Here is a 12,315-nt window from a genome sequence, read left to right on the forward strand (position 1 = left end):
GCTGGGCCTATACTGGTGCTAGCAGAAGAAGCCATAGGCCAGGCTTGAGCAAACCTGCTGAGTTTTTGCCCTCCTGACAAATGGTCAAGAGGTTCTCTTACTTCCAAATAAGCCTGAAGCACTGTGAAAGCAGGGAAGCTATTGTCATAAGACAGAGAAATAGCCTCATCCTCAGGCTGGAGCTCAGTGAGGGTTACTGAAGCATAGTTGCCAGACTTAGAGCCAGAGAAGTGATAAGGGATCCCATAAGGTCAATTTCTAATTTCCATAGATGAGAAGTTTGGGGGTCATTTCTGGGAGCTGTTTGTACCAGTGCACATTCCAGCCATCCCTAATATTGGTGGTGTTTCCAGCTTAAGAGATGATGACTGTCTTTCCTTGAGTTCCAGACAGTGAAGGCAGTTGAATCAGCACAAAGGCCCAGGATCTGGAAGTGGAAGAGACACAGAGAGGGTGATGTTTTTCTAAAAACAAGAGTAGAATCAGGGCCCATATCAGAGGACTCCTACATCCTATCCCTCCTCCATATCATGTCACCTATGCACTGAACAGGAGGAATTTGAGGAGGAGAGAACCAGGCCATGGTGAAGGTCATCCTGTGCTCTGCCTTTTGTTAATGATGCTGAGCAGAGTTTCCCCCAAGTCTCTCCCTTGCCCTCTTCATATTCTGAGAAGTAAAGTGTCTATCCATACAAATTAGATCCCTCCAGGTTTCCTGATTGTACCCTGGGCCCTGATTCACACTCCTATATATAAATATTCCATGTGGGTGTGCAGGGGTTGAGTTGGGTTTGCTCATGGGTGTGGGAGGTTATGTGCACTCTCTCTTGTCCAGCAAGAAGGTCCACAGAAAAGGGTAAAGGAGAGTGTGGCTGCACACTGCTAATCAAGACCTCTGAAGACCAAGCAGCTATTAGATCTCATTTTATTTTGCAGTTACCATGTATATATACTCAGGCAATAGCTAAGCAGATTACAGCAGTCACCAATGCAATTTCTGCTAACTGTCCTTGCAGCGACCAATCGAGGAGTGGGCTGTGGAGCAAGTGCAGGGACTGCAACACATGGCCTCATGCCCAGGGCTGTGCCTACATGGTCAGTGTCCTGTTGCTCACAAGCCTAGCAGGAGAGAAGTGGCCTGCCACTCAGAATCCCTTAATGGATTCCATGTATATAGTACTCTATGCACTTCTCCACACAGGTGGTTAAAGATGTGAGCCCTAACAAGAGAGCATCAGGCAGGGTCAGGTGGCTTATTACAGTTCTGGTTACTTTCTGACCCATCTTGACTAGTCTGCAATGCCCCCAATGAACCAAGCCCATACACATCATCATGTGACACTGTGGTAAGACCCCCTGAGACTGTCCTACATTCCACTGCCTCTGCCTAGGGGGCAGTCCAGTGAGCCCCTCTTGTGGCCTCTCCATTACCTCAGGATGGCCTTCTTGCTTTCCTAAGACTCCTCATGGTGAATTCATGCATAGTTCATTTGACTCCTTCCTAGATAGGACTAGGATGGTATCTTTGATATAAATTCTTCTAAATTCATCATTAAGTAGGTGAACATAAAGTTTCCTTTTTTATTAGTATGCAGGGTACCATGTAGGTTATCCCCAACACAAAAAAAAATTGTGCTCCAAATGTCCTTTCACCATGGACTTGGCAAGGGACTCAGTTGCAAATTTTATGAGTAGCCATTTGATGCCATTTAGAAGACACCTTTATGCATGTTTTTAAGCTTTCTCAGTTAACATGTTTTTCACTATTATTGTCAGCAAGTGAGACTGAGGAGTGTGACTATGTGTCACTCACAGCCATACACCACTTTAGCCACCATTGTCTATGTGAATGCCTGTCACAGGGGGTGAGGCACTGACAAGACTCCAACTACAGGAATCATGAATGTCTTCAGATGTGGATCAAAATTCACTTTCTCCTAGGCACTGGCAGGGAAGCATGCAATGTCAGCCTGAATATTAGCCTTTGTTCATATTTATCGTAATACTTCAGTGCATTTCAAAAAAGTCCTATGATTCCAACTGAGAACCTATATTATATTCTGAATTAAAAAAACCTTTTATTTCCTTTCATTTTTTATTTGTTTTTATTAATTATAGATGACAGTAGAATGTATTTTGACATATTATACATAAATGGAGTATAATTTTCCATTCTCTGGTTGTACATGATGTTGGTTATGTATTCATACAAGCATATAGGAAAGTAATGCCTGATTAATTCTACTGTATTTCCCATTTCCATACCACTTCCCTTCCCTTAATCCCCCATTGTCTAATAAAACTACTTCTATCCATTACTTCCTGCCTGCCCTTATTGTAATTTAACATACACATATCAGAGAGAACATCCACTCTGATTTGGGGGGATTGCATTATTTCACTTAGCAGAATAGTCTCCAGTTTAATCCATTTACTAGGAAATGCCTTTATTTACTTTCTATTTATCATTGAGAAATATTCCATTGTGTATATGTATCATATTTTCTTTCTCCATTTATCTGTTGAAGGGTGCTTAGGCTGGTTCCATATTTCAGCTCTTGTGAATTAAGCTACTATAAATATTGATGTGGCTACATCATTGTAGTATGCTGACTCTAAGTCCTTGAGTATAAAATAAGGAGTGGGATAGCTGGGTCAAACAGTTGTTCCATTCTAAGTTTTCTGAGAAATCTCCATACTGCTTTCCAGAGTGCTTACACCAACTTGCAGTCCCACCAGCAATGAATGAGTATACTGTTTTCTTACAACCTTGCCAACATTTACAGATGATTGTATTCTGGATAATTGCCATTCAAACTACAGTGAGATTGGATCTCAGTGTGGTTTTAATTTGCATTTCTCTAATTATTAGAGATGTTGAGTTATTTTTTTTTTATAATTTTGAAAATTCTGGATCCCAAGATAGGTAACGAGTGACATTCTAGGGCTTAGAAACTTCCATACTTAAGAATGTAACTCACCTCATAGTAATTTGGTACTTTTCAACTCCAACACAATTTGTAATTGAATATAGACAGGATTAAAAATCAAGCATTATTTTTTTTCCTGTGATAAGAGAAATAGTTTACCTTGTGGAATCTAATAATTTTTGTATTTATGAATGTGATAGTATAGATATTGGGGTATATAACTACATTTCTAATTAATAGATTATTTTAAAATAAATTATTCATGGGATATGTGTATTATCAAATGATTCAAATTTATAAGTTCAATGCATTAAATTTTAATTATTATTTTCTACTTTCTTTCTTCCTTCCTTCACTTATATACCTGTGAAAAATAGGCAATAGGTCCCCTTGTGATTTTCTTTAGTTTTAATAAAAATTTATTTCTTTACCTTCACATGGTTCTCTCAACTTTAATGACTGTTAATTTACTGCAGATTCTTTCTTTCCACAAGCCAAATTCCACATGACCTTCAATTTAGAAAGAGGAAGACAAAATGTCTATTCCACTACGAATCAGGAAATTTAATTCTCTTCTTCATGAGTGTGCCCAAATGCACCAGCAATACAGTTTTTCTTTGATTATTCTTTTCTCTAATTTAATCTCCAAATATAAATCCAGAATATTTAAACTCTTTATGCCAAGTAACATGAAACAAATTATATAAAATGATGAATGTTTTGGAAAGAAAATTGCAGATAGAAAATAAGCACATGATATAAGAACTAGAAATTGGAGCAATCACTCTGGAAAGCAATATGGAGATTCCTTAGCCAACAGGGATTGGAACCACCTACTTATCCCACTCCTTGACATATACCCAAATGATGTAAAATCAGCATTCTACAATGATACAGATAAATCAATATTTAGAGCAGCTCACTTCACAATAGCCAAGCTCTGGAGCCAACTCAGCTGCCTTTCAATATATCAATGGGAAAAGAAAATGTGGTATACATACAGCATGGACTATTACTCATCAATAAGGAGAAATGAAATTATGGCATTTTGGGGCAAATGGATAGAACTGCAGACTATCATTATAAGTGAAATCATCTCATACCCAAAAGCCAAAGGCTGAATTTTTCTCTATGAGATGTGGATGCTAACCCATAGCAAAGGAGAGTAGAGAGATAAAGTATTGAAGTTCAGTCTATTAGGCAAAAGGAGAATTAAGGAAAGAAGGGGTGAGAATAGAAAAGACAATAGAATAATAGAATGAACCAGACATAACTTTCCTGTGTTTATATATTAATAAACAACAAGTGTAACTACACAACATGTTCAACCACAAGAATTGGATCAAAATTGTAATGGGTTGTACCCTTTATATAGTGTGCATATTGAAGTAGTAATGAAATGAGCTACATGTCAATGAAAGAGTTTACATATTTCACAAAGACAGTGACATGAAATTAAACCTATACTGAAACTGTTTGTTCTTTGTGAATCCAGGTGCCTGAAGGTGATATGGAAATCACAAGGAATGATGACTTATGCTCTGTTAGCATGAACTCACCCATTCACTAAAACCAATCTGTGGACTAATGCAAGGATGCATGCAAACTCTGGTTATTAATAGGACTAACCACTTAAATGAGGATATTATCTAGCCATAATAATTTCTTTCTTCATTAATTTAAACACAAGTGCAAGTTCTAAGATTACTAATCTGGAAGTCTTTAAATGCAGACTATTTTTCAACCAGACTTGATATTATGACAAAAGTAAAAAAAAAACAAAACAAAAAAACATTTTATTGTTATGTTCTATGGCTTTCAAATATTGAAATTTGAAATTGAATGAAAAATATGTTATATGGAGCAAGAAAATTTATTTTTAACACTATTCAGGTTTACTACTTCCACTGGATGCAGAACATCTGAATACTATTATTTGTGTAATTTACATTAGTCTAAGATTAAAGAGTTTAAAAACAAGGTAAATAAGCCAGGAGTGGTGGCACATGCCTCAAATCCCAGTGACTCCGGAGGCTTAGGCAGAAGGATTTCAAGTTCAAAGCTAGCCTCAGCAAAAGTGAAGCACTAGCAACTCAGTGAGATCTTGTCTCAAAATAAAATACAAAATATGGCTGGGAATTTGGTTCAATGATCAAGTGCCAATGAGTTCAGTCACTTGTACCATCTCTCAAAAAAGAAAAGAAAAGAAAAAGACAAAATCAAACAAGCTCTTACATGTCCATCTACAGAGATATCAGGGATGCTTACATGTTTAACCCAATAATTCTATTTTAAAGACAATGCATTTACAAAATCCAGTGTCTAATTTGTAAGTATAATTGCTAGGTCATGATGGGTAGGCAAAGGAGGCTTGTGGGTAGAGGCATGGATTCCTTTCCCTGATTGTGCTGATGTCCCCAAAGGTGTGAAAATATCTCAAAATTTATCAAAATTTCCACATTTGGGGTGTTTTATTGTCTGCCAAATATTTACTGTTAGAAAACTTATATCAAACCTGACAGAAACATGAATCACAGACATACACAATGAGGGATAAGGGGAAGAAGACACAGTTCAAGAATTCCTAGAAATTGGGAAGATGGAGGATGGAACAACAGGATTACCTGTCAGATGTCAAGTCTGAGATGACCAGAGCTGCACTGGCTGCCTCACCTCCTAATTTTCAGGACAAAGAGAATACACCATCCTGTTCAGCTCCTCAAGCTAAAAAGGAGCACAAATTTATGTTTATATGGAGAATTTTCCTAGGAACATACTGTTCTGAATGACTAGGAAGACAGGGCACAAGAGGCTTCTCACTCAAAGAAGTGCCAGTAGATTCAGCTGGACCTATGGTAGAGCTAGCAGAAGAAGCCATAGGGCAGGCCTGAGCAAAGTTGTGGAGTGTTTTTCCCCCTGACAGATGGTAAAGGGGTTCTTGTCTTACTTCCCCATGAGCCTGCATAACTGTGTGAGAACTGAGGCTACTGTCATAAGACTCACAATAATAGTCAGCCTCATCCTCAGGCTGGAGCCCAGTGATGGTCAGTGAAGCAGATTTGCCAGACTTGGAGCCAGAGAAGCGATCAGGGACTCCTGAATGTCGATTACTATCACCATAGATGAGGAGTTTGGGGGCCGTCTCTGGGAGCTGTTGGTACCACTGCACATTATACCAACCAATGTTGTTGCTGCTTCCAGTGCAGGAGATGGTGACCCTCTGTCCTGGAGTCCCAGAGAGTGAGGGCTGCTGAGTCAGCACAGACTGGGCCCAGGATCCTGGAAGTGGAAGAAACACAGAGAGCATGATTTTTGTCTAGAGACAAGAGTAGAATTAGGGCCATATCAGAAGACTCCCACACCCTATCCCTCCTCCATATCATGTCACCTGTGCACTGAACAAGGAATGTGAAGAGGAGATAGGAACAGGCCATGGTGAAGGTCATCCTGAGCTCTGTTTTCCGTTCCTGATGCTGAGTGGAGGTTCCCCCAAGGCTCTCCCTTGGCCTCTTCATAATCTGAGAAGGGGAGGTTCTACTCATGCAAATTAGTTTCCTACAGGTTTCTGATTGCACCCTGAGTCCTGTTTCAGACTCCTGTACATAAAGATGCCAAGTAAGTGCAGGGTTGGAGTTGGGTTGGCTCAGGGGTGTGTGAAGTCACAGCTGTGAGAACTAACAAGAGAGCGTCAGGCAGGACTAGGTGGCTCATTACAGTTCTGGTTACTTCCTGACCCCTCATAACTGGTCAGCAGTGCCTCCTGTTGTCCAAGCTCATACACATAATCATATGACATTTTGATCAAAATCCCTGAAATCCCAACTGACCTGCATCTCCACTGAAACTGCCTGGAATAGGGGATAGCCTGGTGAGTCCTTTGTATGGACTCCCATAACCTCAGGGTGGCTGTCTTGCTTCACTCAGACTCCTCATGGTGAATTTGTGCATAGCTCACTTGACAACTCCTTTTATAGGACTAAGATTGTGTCTTTGATACAAATTCTTCTCAAGTGAGAATTAAGCAGATGAACATAAACTTTGTGGTTTTATTAGCTTGCAGGGTACCATCACATTTATCCTCAACACAAAAAATGTTGCATAGGTTCTTTAACATTGAGCTTGGCAAGGGACTCAGTTGCAAAATCTTATTAGTAGCTACTTGATGCTATTTGGAAGATACTTTTATGTATGTTTTTAAGCTTTCTCAGTTCTAATATTTGTAACCTTTACTGTCAGCCATTTAGACTGAGGGTTGTGACTATGTGTTAGTCACAACCAAATAGCAGTCCTGTCACCATTGGCTACATGCAATGCCACAGGTGCTGGAAACACTAAAATGACTCAAATTGCAGGACTCATGAATATCTTCAGACATGGATAAAAATGCATTGTCTCCTAGGCACTGGCAAGTATGCCGGTACTCTGGGCATGAATATCAGCCTTTTGTTTATATTTGTTTAATAATACTCATTGTATTTCATAAGGGTCCTTTGATTCCAACTGATGAAGTAAATAATATCCTGAATTTGTAAAAAACTATTTTATTTTTATTTGTTTTTATTATTTATAGATAAAGTAGATTGTATTGTGACATTATACATATACGTAGTCTAACTTCTCATTTTCTGGTTGTACATGATGGAGAATTACATTTTTTTGTATTCATATATGAACATAGGAAAGTAATGTCTGTGATCCATTCTACTATCTTTCATATTCTCATCCCCACTTTCTTCCCTTCATTGCCCTTTTTCTAATGTAATTAACTTCTGTTCTTTCTTACCTTTTGTCATGCTTATTGTGAGTGAGCAACCACATATCAGGGAGAATATTTGACCTTTGTTATTTATTTATTTTTTGCGGGAATTTGGCTTATTTTACTTAGTCTTCAGTTCCATCCATTTTCCCACAAATGCCATAATTTCATTTCTCCTTATGGCTAAGTAGATTCCATTGTGTATATATACCACATTTTCTTTATTAATTTATTAGTTGAAGGGCATCTAGGCTGCTTTCATATTTTGGCTATTGTAAATGAAGCTGCTCTAAACATTGATGTGGCTGTGTCAGTGTAGTATGCCATGTTTAAGTCCCTTGGTATAAACTGAGGAGTGAGATAATTTTGTCAAATTGTGGTTCTATTCCAAGTTTTCTAAAGAATATGCATAATGATTTTCAGAACGGTTGCACCAATTTGCTGTCCCATCAGAAATCTATGAGTATACTTTTCCCCCAACATCCTCACCAACATTTATTATTGCTTGTATTTTTAATGATTGACATTCTGACTGGAGTGAGATAAAATCTCAGTGTGGTTTTAACTTGCAATTCTAACTGCTAGTGATGTCCAATATTTTTTCTTTTTCATAATTTTGACAGTTCCAGATACCAAGATAGGCAACAAGTGCCATTCTAGGGCCTAGAAATTTCCATACTTAGGCATGTAAGCAACTCATGATAGGTTGGTACTTTTCAACTCCATCACGATTTGTAATTAAATATAAACAGGATTAAAAGTCAAGCAATTATGTTTTTTTCTTTGAAAAGAGAAATTATATATATATTGTGGAATCTAATATGTTTCATATTTATGAAAGTGACAATATAAAGATTGGAATATATAATTTACATTTTCTGATTAATAGATTATATTAATATTAATTAAACATAGAATATGTTCATTATTTAGTAATTTAAATTTATAAAAGTTTAACATATTAAGTTTTAGTCATTATTTTCTCCTTTCTTCCTTTTTTGTTTCCTTTCTTCTTTCCTCTACCTATTAGGAATAGGCAATATAGGTTCCTTTGTGATTTTCTGTAGTTTTAATGAAAATTTATTTCTCCACCTTCACATGGTGCTCTCAACTGCAATGACTGTTAATGTTTTGCAGATGATTTTTTCCACAGGCCAACTCCACTTTTCTTTCAATTTGGAAAGAGAAAAAAATTCTTCTCTACTTCATTGTTGATCAGCATGTTTAATTCTCTTCTAATTCATTAGTGTAGCCAAATCCCACACCTCATACAGAGTTTTCTTTTAATTATCCTCTTCTCTAATTTTATTTACAAATATGAACCCAGGATATTTAAATTCTTTTTTTGGTGTTTAACATAGTGTTTTTTATTTTTTTATTATTATTAGTTGTTCAAAACATTACAAAGCTCTAGACATATCATATTTTGTACATTTGATTCAAGTGGATTATGAACTCCCATTTTTACCCCGTATACAGATTGCAGAATCACATTGGTTACACATCCACTTTTTTATATACTGCCATACTAGTGTATGTTGTATTGTTCTGCCCTTCCTATCCTCTACTATACCCCTCCCCTCCCCTTCCTTCCCCTCCAATCTTCTCTCTCTACCCCATCTACTGTAATTAATTTCTCTCTCTTGATTTTTTCCCTTTCCCCTCACTTCCTCTTATATGTAATTTTGTATAACAATAAGGGTCTCCTTTCGTTTCCATGCAATTTCCATTCTCTCTCCCTTTCCCTCCCACCTCTAGTCCCTATTTAATGGTGATCTTCTTCTCATGCTCTTCTTCCCTGTTTTGTTCTTAGTTGCCCTCCTTATATCAAAGAAGACATTTGGCATTTGTTTTTTAGGGATTGGTTGGCTTCACTTAGGATAATCTGCTCTAATGCCATCCATTTCCCTGCAAATGCCATGAGTTTGTCATTTTTTTAGTGCTGAGTAATACTCCATTGTGTTTAAATGCCACTTTTTTTATACATTCATTTACTGAAGGGCATCTAGGTTGGTTCCACAGTCTAGCTATTGTGAATTGTGCTGCAATGAACAACAATGTAGCTTTATCCCTATAATACGCTCTTTTAAGGTCTTTGGGGAATAGACCAAGAAGGGGGATAGCTGAGTCAAATGGTGGTTCCATTCCCAGCTTTCTGAGGTATCTCCATACTGCTTTCCAAATTGGCAGCACCAATTTCCAGTCCCACCAGCAATGTACAAGTGTACCCTTTTCCCCACATCCTTGCCAGCACTTGTTATTGTTTGACTTCATAATGGCTGCCAATCTTACTAGAGTGAGATTGTATCTTAGGGTGGTTTTAACTTGCATTTCTCTGACTGCTAGAGATGGTGAGAATTTTTTCATGTACTTGTTGATTGACTGTATGTCCTCCTCTGAGAAGTGTCTGTTCAGGTCCTTGGCCCATTTGTTGATTGGGTTGTTTGTTTTCTTATTGTTTACACCAAGCAACATAAAACAAATTATATGAAATTATCAATGTTACAGAATGAAAATTCCAGATAGAAAATAAGTGCATGATGTTGGAACTGCAAACTGGTGGAACCACTCTGGAAATCACTATGAAGATTCCTCAGAAAACTTGGAAGGGAACCACCATTTTACTCAGTTATTCCACTTCTCAGCACCTATCTAAAGGACTTAAAAATCAGCTTACTACAGTGATGCAGCCACAACAACGCTTGTAGCAGCTCAATTCACAATAGCAAAACTATGGAACCAACCCAAGTGCCATTCGATAGATGAACAAATAAAGAAAATGTGGTACATATACACAATGGAATATTACTCAGCCATAAGAAGAAATGAAATTATGGCACTTGCCAGTAAATGGATGGAAATGAGACTATCATACTAAGTGAACTAAGCCAGTCCCCAAAATTCAAAGGCCAAATGCTCTTTCTGATACAAGGATGCCAACCCATAACAAGTGAGAGTAGGGAGGGGAAGTATAAAATTCATTGGATTAGACAAAGAGGAATGAAGGGAAGGGAGGGATGAGAATAGGGAAGACAGTAGAATGGCTCAGGTATGAGTTTCCTTTGGTCATATATAAATAAATGACCAGTGTAACTCTTCATTATGTTAAACCACAGGAAAGGGATCAAAATTGTAATGGGTTGCACCCCATATATATATATAATGTTCAAAATATGCCATACTTTTTTGTACATCTAAAAACAACAAATAAAAATTTAAAAATAAGCACACGAAAAACACTAAATCTAATTATCATTTCATTGTGCATATTAAAGTAACAATGAATTAAATTACACATCTGTGCAATGATTTAAATATTGAACAAAATCATTGACACAAAAATGAACATACACTGAAACTACATGAGGCTTAAATTTAGGAGTTTAAAAAAAGCAAATAAAAGGACAAACTTAATCAGGCTCTTATATGGCAATCTGCAGACACATCAGGGATGTTTACATGCTTAACTCAGTGATACTCTTTTAAAGACAATGCATTTACAGAATTGAGTGTCTAATTTGCAAGTACAATTGTTCTTTCCTGATGTATAGCCATTGATCACTGCTAAAATTTTATTATATGTATATAATTATGAATAATTTATAATTTAAACCAAACATTGTTATATAGAGAGTTATAATGGTTATGGACTTGTTGGATTTCAACTTCTGTGTTATACCTCCTTTACAGGTGATAATTGATAATTTTATTATTAGTAGTATTAATATATTTTTGTGAGTTTTTTGGTTGCTTTATACAGGTTCTATAAGAATTATGTAATGGGAGAGAATTATGGTGTACCACTAAAATAAACCAGAAATTAATGTCTTATTTACAAACAGTGAAGTTATTTTTTTAATTTTTTTAAAACAATATGAATTATAATGTTATATTTGATCAGAATAAATTACAATTAATATTACACATATAGAGCACATTTTTATATCTCTGGTTGTATGCAAAGTATACTCACACCATTTGCATTTTTAATGATGTCAATTTCATTCTACCGTCTTTTCTACCCCTATGCCATTTTATCCCTTTCCGTTCTATCTTTTTCCCCTATCGAGAGTTCCTGTATTCTTCCCATGCTCACCCTCCCAACCCCACTACGAATTAGCCTCCTTATATCAGAGAAATCATTCAGCATTTAGTTTTTTGAGGATTGGCTAACTTCACTTAGCATTATATTATCCAGCTCCATCCATTTACTTGCAAATGCCATGATTTTATTCTCTATTATTGCTGAGTAATATTCCATTGTGTATGTATACCATATTTTCATTATCCAAATTTATCTTCTGGAGGACATCTAGATTGGTTCCACATTTTAGCTATTATGAATTGTGTTGCTATAAACATTTATGTGTATGTGTCCCTGTAGAAAGCTATTTTTAAATCCTTTGGGTATACTGGGATAGCTGGGTCAAATGGTGCTTCCATTCTCAGTTTCCAAGGAATCTCCATACTGCTTTCCCTATTGGCTGCACCAATTCACAGTCCCACCAGCAATGTATGAATGTGCCTTTTCCCCCACAACCTCACCAACACTTAGAGTTGTTTATATTCTTATAGCTGCCATTCTGACTGGAGTGACATGAAATCTTAGAGTGCTTTTGATTTGCATTT

At 36.9% G+C, this 12,315-nt stretch overlaps 1 gene segment (V, D, J or C); it reads right to left on the reverse strand.

Moving 5' to 3' along the window:
- Positions 1-5,606: 5,606 nt before the first annotated feature.
- The window catches only part of LOC308643396 (immunoglobulin lambda variable 1-40-like), a 33,013-nt gene continuing 26,304 nt past the window's right edge, over positions 5,607-12,315 (reverse strand). The window contains exons 3-4 of the V gene segment in view: positions 5,878-6,209; positions 5,607-5,654 (exon numbers count right to left, since the gene is read on the reverse strand).

The sequence above is a fragment of the Spermophilus citellus genome (genome assembly GCF_964194105.1).
Source record: "Spermophilus citellus genome assembly, chromosome: 3".
NCBI classification, from domain to species: Eukaryota; Metazoa; Chordata; class Mammalia; order Rodentia; family Sciuridae; genus Spermophilus; species Spermophilus citellus.